Here is a 7249-nt window from a genome sequence, read left to right as displayed (position 1 = left end):
AAATCAACCAGTCCATTATGCGTTGCTTCCGTCTTATAAAACACTTCTTCATTATCTTCCCCACTGTGCTCCCATATAGAGTTCTATACCCGAGACCCTAATCCATCAGTACACATTCCCAGCAACCAATTAGCAACCCTCATAAAATTCACCACGATGAAGACAAACTTCATGTTCAACAACCACAACTATATACAAACAAATGGCCTAAGCATGGGCAACCCAGTATCACTAGTTCTAGCCAATATTTTTATGACACAAGTTGAAACACAAGCAATTAACACAGCATTACATCCACCACTATACTGGTACAGATATGTAGATGACACGGTTGTGGGATTCACATCTACAGAACACACACTTAATTTTTTCAATCACATTAACTTGATACATCCCAACATTAACTTCACATGTGAACAGGAAGAAAGCAATCAAATATCATTTCTTAACCTCAAAATTACAAGAATCGACACACAATTCAAAACAGAAATCCACCGAAAAATCACCCATACTGAACTATACATTCCTTGGGACTCAGCACATGAAACACAACAAAAACTCAACATATTAAGAAACCAAATAAACACAGCCATTTGGCAAAAACTAGTAACACAATATGACATTCCAGTTAATACCAAATTTATTCAAAAACCAGGCACAAAACTAAGGTCTATACTATGTAAAAACTACACTGACAAACACCACACCAACATTATTTATAAAATACAATGTGATAACTGCCACAACTTCTATATTAGAGAAACAAGTAGAAAAATGGAAACCAGATTCAAAGAACACAAAAAGTCACCTTCACACATTTTCGAACACTGCAAATCAAATAAACACAATATAACCATAAAAACACCCAAATACTAAATAAAGAAACAAACATAAACAAATACAAAATTAAAGAAGCCTTACTTATACAACAATTCAAGCCCATAATAAACCAATACAAAGGAATACCTTTTTACCTATATTAATAAATATAATCAAACATCTAAGCACACCCTCTACATTCCTACACTCAGTTACACAACCCCCTTCAAACATATGGTCAGCTATTGGTCAGTTACCTCTTTCTTTCTTTGTGAACCTGACGATGACCGAAGAAGGTAGAAACGTTGTTCGCTCCTCTACATAGAATTTTTTCAATCCACACCAGCCGTTTTTACATATATATATTTTTCTCTACAAGTGGGTTTTCTTGTCATCACGGAGTGTCCTAACGTAGTATTGGTACCGTTAATAGTGTAATAACACATTATATCAGCGTCCTAAACAATTTCAGTTGGATTTTAAAGATGTCATCTTACCGAACGAAAGATAAAAACAAACAAACCAACAAGTATGCCTGCATAGCACAAAAATATAAACATACGCAACCGTCAGACTACTGACTTGTCTGTCAACCGTTCTCTACCTCTATTGTTTACATATATTTCTCATGCTAGGACTTTTTATGTTGTTATTTTCTTTGTCTGTAAGATAAATCAATAATTGTCTAATTAAAGTACATAGGGGACCACTCCCCCTTCAATACGTAGTGGAATTAAGTGCGTATTGATGGTAGTTTCAATTAAATTTGTTGTGTATCTCATATGCTATTAGAGAAACTCTATACCTGACAAAGCCATGGACTAACAAGCAGCCTGATGTATAAATAGTTCAGAAAAACGTGTTGAAGAGGCGAACATGTCCACTTTGTTTGAAAATTCTAGGATACAAACAATCTCTCGATGTGAAAATATTTCTAAGTACCAACATTTAAAATATCATTATTATATTAGTTTAAGCCTCTTCTCCCCAGCAGCACAGCTGTGAGTCTGAGGAAGCTAAAATTCAGGTTTGTGTACATGCAGTAGGCAAAGAATAGACAGCCTATCGTGTAACATTGGACTTAACAACAAAACCGACTGACAATTTCAGTTTGATTCAATCGAACACGATATGTTGGTATATTTCCTGAGCTCTAAAACTAAAGTTATCATAAAAAATATGCAAAGTACCCCAGAAAAAATAATTCCGAAGACAAATATTTAATTAAGTATCTGTTTCAAAACATTATTATTATCAACTTTAACGGTGCTCAAGCATATTATTGTTCAAACCTAAAGCCCCCTACCGGTCAATGACTGATGATAGTTTTCCGTTTTTTCTTCTGTGATAAAATATGATATTATTGTGTGTGTGTATTTTAAACTGCATTACATTCGAATAAACAACGTAAACAATAAATAATTTGACGACGCTAGTCATAAAATGGATTAAGCCCACAAAATTATTTTAAGCAGTTCCCCTAATCTATACCTTAAAAAATGGTGTAAGATCGATGATAGGTTCCGATGCTTGTCACGTGCCGAGTCTTCAGTGGAAGTGTTAACTCTTACTTATTTTTCTCTCTTCTTAATTCAGTCTTACTGTGTGTGAAGTGTAGTACTTATCTGCTGAATTGTAACGTAACTTCCGCTTTCTTTGTCTCTAGCAGTCATCATACAGGAGACCTGTAATCCGTAAATGAAGTGCAAACAGTGATTTAGATTTTAAAAAAGGTTCAACCTACACTGTGAGAGTACAAAGAATGTTCCTTAGCTGTGATATTTTTTCTGCGGTGACCAAGGGAGCGTTGTAACAGAACAGACATTCAAAAGGTTGAATTTTCTACAAATTAGGAATTAAATCTGTTGTATTTATGAAACATGAACAATATAAAATCTGTTGTATTTGTGCAACATGAACAATTTAGAATCTGTTGTAATTGTAAAACGTGAACGATATAAAATATGTTGTATTTATTAAACGTTAACAATATAGAATCTGTTGTAGTTGTTGGACATGAACAATATACAAACTGTTGTATTTGTGAAACGTGAACAGTATAAAATCTGTTGTATTTATTAAACGTGAACAATATAGAATCTGTTGTATTTCTTGGACGTGAACAATAAAAATCTACTGTATTTGTGAAACGTGAACAATATAGAATATGGTGTATTTATACGCATGAAGAATACAAAATATGTTGTATTTATACGCATGATAAATAAAAAATATGTTGACTTTGAGAAACGTGAACAATATAGAATCTGTTATATTTCTTGGACATGAACAATGTTCAATCTATGATATTTATTAAACATGAACAATATAGAATCTGTTGTAGTTATTGCACATGAAAAATATACAAACTGTTGTATTTGTGAAACGTGAACAATACATATGTTGTATTTACTAACGATGAGAAATATAGGATCTGTTGTATTTATTAAACATGAAAAATATAAAATCTGTTGTATTTCTTGGACGTGAATATATCCTTGTAGTATTAATAAACCAGTGAGTACATTCTTGTAGTATTACTAAATCAGCAAATACATTCTTGTAGTATTAATAAACCCGTGAGTACAACCTTGTAGTATTACTAAATCGGCAAATACATCTTTGCAGTATTAATAAACCAGTGAGTACAACACTGTAGTACTAATAGACCAGCGAGTACATTCTTGTAGTATTAATAAACCAGTGAGTACATCTTTATTGTATTAATAAACCAGTGAGTACATCTTTATTGTATTAATAAACCAGTGAGTATATCCTTGCAGTATTACTAAATCAGTGAGTATATCCTTGTAGTATTAATAAACCAGTGAGTACATTCTTGTAGTATCAATAAACCAGTGAGTACATTCTTGTAGTATCAATAAACCAGTGAGTACATCCTTGTAGTATTATTAAATCAGTGGGTTTTAGTTGTAGAAATGTTGTTAAAGTTCAAAACCTACACGATTCTTTCAGTACTTTATAATACATCCAATGGAAGCCAACCACAGAAGTCCTAAATTTTGAAAGTGATACTTACCATTATAGTTGGCTATTAGAGCACTCAATACCAGATGAGATTCAGAGAGCAGGATACAACTTGGTACTATCAATCCATCATAATTTCAGTTTATTGTTCCATATGATCTTCAGGATCATCATCAATCCGGGGAGCGACGACTCGCCCCCAATAATAAATATCATCCCCACCCCCTCAGTGCTAAGACAAAACCTGGAGTGATACCCTACACGCTTCGATAACACTGGAACGTTCACATATTCTGGGCTCCTGAGCATGCTCAGTTGGTACCGAATATTCTAGTAATCGAACAGCTTCATATTAGAAGGTTCTTTCTGTTTTGATGCTCGGAATTAGCTGTGATTCAAAATTTCCCTGTTCCTAGTTAGGAACTAAAATTATTTGATAAACAACAGTTAATTAATTAACTTTTTGAAACCTAGTTTTTAATAGCCAAGAAAAAATATCTATTTATATAATACCATTGTAAAAACTTTAATTTTAAAGTATTCAATGCATACATACATCTTACATAACATATTAAGAAAAAATATGTTTTGTTTACTAGTTTGTGTTTTGTTCTGGTAGGATTTTAAAATAAAATAACTTTAGCTAACGAGTTAATTCAGATATTGGTCAACTTCAATATCACACTAGTTTTATTCAGATATTGGTCAACTTCAATATCACACTAGTTTTATTCAGATATTAGTCAACTTCAATATCACACTAGTTTTATTCAGATATTGGTCAACTTCAATATCACACTAGTTTTATTCAGATATTGGTCAACTTCAATATCACACTAGTTTTATTCAGATATTGGTCAACTTCAATATCACACTAGTTTTATTCAGATATTGGTCAACTTCAATATCACACTAGTTTTATTCAGATATTAGTCAACTTCAATATCACACTAGTTTTATTCAGATATTGGTCAACTTCAATATCACACTAGTTTTATTCAGATATTGGTCAACTTCAATATCACACTAGTTTTATTCAGATATTGGTCAACTTCAATATCACACTAGTTTTATTCAGATATTGGTCAACTTCAATATCACACTAGTTTTATTCAGATATTAGTCAACTTCAATATCACACTAGTTTTATTCAGATATTGGTCAACTTCAATATCACACTAGTTTTATTCAGATATTAGTCAACTTCAATATCACACTAGTTTTATTCAGATATTAGTCAACTTCAATATCACACTAGTTTTATTCAGATATTGGTCAACTTCAATATCACACTAGTTTTATTCAGATATTAGTCAACTTCAATATCACACTAGTTTTATTCAGATATTAGTCAACTTCAATATCACACTAGTTTTATTGGACATGCAAAATTGTAAGTAGCAGAAGTTTAGTAAAAAAGCGCTGATATATTTGAAATTACCAACATCAGTGTAAACTTACAAAATGTATATATGAAAACTGGACATTCTCATTAAAGGATGTTTCACTTTTTTTTCGGTATGCTTTCGTTTTCTCCATTTTTGGATTACATTTTAGATATATACACGTACGTATATTTATATATATAATAAATTAAAAATATGTGTAGGTAAAAAGTAACAAAACCTCCTTTATACACTGAATGATGTGTATCTAATATAATAAATAAATAATTATACTTATTTATCTTATGTTGCCATAGAAATCAAAAACACGTGAGAACTTCTTCGTAATAACACACGTATTTTGGTGTAGTTTGTTTTCTAATCGTTGTGTTCCTTTACTTCCCTTTAATCGTAGTTTTTTTCACTTCCTTTTAATTATTGTGTTCCTTCACTTCCCTTTAATCGTTGTGTTGCTTTACTTCCCTTTAATCTTTGTTTTTCACTTCCTTTTAATCGTTGTGTTCCTTTACTTCCCTTTAGTCGTTGTGTCCCTTTACTTCCCTTTAATCGTTGTTTTTCACTTCCTTTAATCGTTGTGTTCCTTTACTTCCCTTTAATCGTTGTTTTTTCACTTCCTTTTAATCATTGTGTTCCTTTACTTTCTTTTAATCGTTGTTTTAATTTACTTTCCTTTAATCGTTGTGTTTATTTACTTTCCTTTAATCGTTGTGTTCCTATGCTTCTCTTTAATCGTTGTGTTCCTTTACTTCCCTTTAATCGTTGTGTTTCTTTACTTCCATTTAATCGTTGTGTTCCTTTACTTTTCTTTAATGGATGTGTTCCGTTACTTCCCTTTAATCATAAAAAAACTGAACAAAAGAACTAAATATTCTTAACAAAACAAACTCAGTTAAAGAGATAGCTCAAGGTGGATTAAAAAAACACATAAACTATACAAAAGACAAAACACGAGATTGTAATTTATGAAAAACCTGAGCTGTCGAACAGCTAAACCATGGGTCATCTGTTAAGCACCAAGCTACACAATGGATTATCTGTATTTTGCCCATCGCGGATATCGAAACCTAAGTTTTACCGTTATAAGCCCTGAGAGGGGAGGGGGGAGTGCATCATGGTTTATCTTTAAGTAACTGACATTTGATTATTTCAACCAGGACAACCTGCACGTATATCGTGAACAGAATAACATTCTCTTCTATATTTGTTTGTTTTAGCGCAGTAGATTGTACTTCAGATTGTAGTGTTATTATAAACCTGAAATGTTCACTACGGTTCTACAAAGGGAAATTTGTTATTTTCCTGGTATAAATCTCATCATATCTGTTGTTGTGTTCCTACAAACTTGAATAAACGATTAACGTGTACTTAGGCAGTTTGTGATGAAGAGAAACTCGCTTGAAATAAAACCATATCTCAAAACAGCTGGTATGAGTATTAAAATATAGTAACAAACAACGTTTTGACCTTCTACTTTATTTTAATAAAAGTTGAAATACCCATTCCAATCGTCTTGAGATACAGTTTTATCTAAATGGTTTATAATAATTTATTTACATTTACATACGGCCCGGCATGGCCAGGTGGGTTAAGGCGTGCGACTCGTAATCTAAGGGTCGCGGATTCGCATCCCCGTCGCACCAAACATGCTCGTCCTTTAAACCGTGGGGGGTTATAATGTGACGGTCAATACCACTATTCGTTTGTAAAAGAATAGCCCAAGAGTTGGCGGTAGGTGTTGATGACTAGCTGCCTTTCCTCTAGTCTTACACTACTAAATTAGGGACGGCTAGCACAGATAGCCCTCCAGTAGCTTTGCGTGAAATTCGAAAACAAACATTTACATATAGTTAGGCCTATTTTCTGTCAACTTATCACTTCAGAAATCCTTGTTACTTTAACTTAAAAAGGTAAACAGTTCTCTTTCCACAAAATGTTAGAAACTCTTCATGTTTACATACATTCATTAAAGAATCGTATTCTCTTATGCTGTGACCTAACTTTCATGCTAGTCACGCGTGGCTACAAGTCACTCTTTC

The sequence above is a fragment of the Tachypleus tridentatus genome, chromosome 2 (assembly GCF_004210375.1).
Source record: "Tachypleus tridentatus isolate NWPU-2018 chromosome 2, ASM421037v1, whole genome shotgun sequence".
NCBI lineage: Eukaryota > Metazoa > Arthropoda > Merostomata > Xiphosura > Limulidae > Tachypleus > Tachypleus tridentatus.
This window is presented reverse-complemented; position numbering follows the sequence as displayed.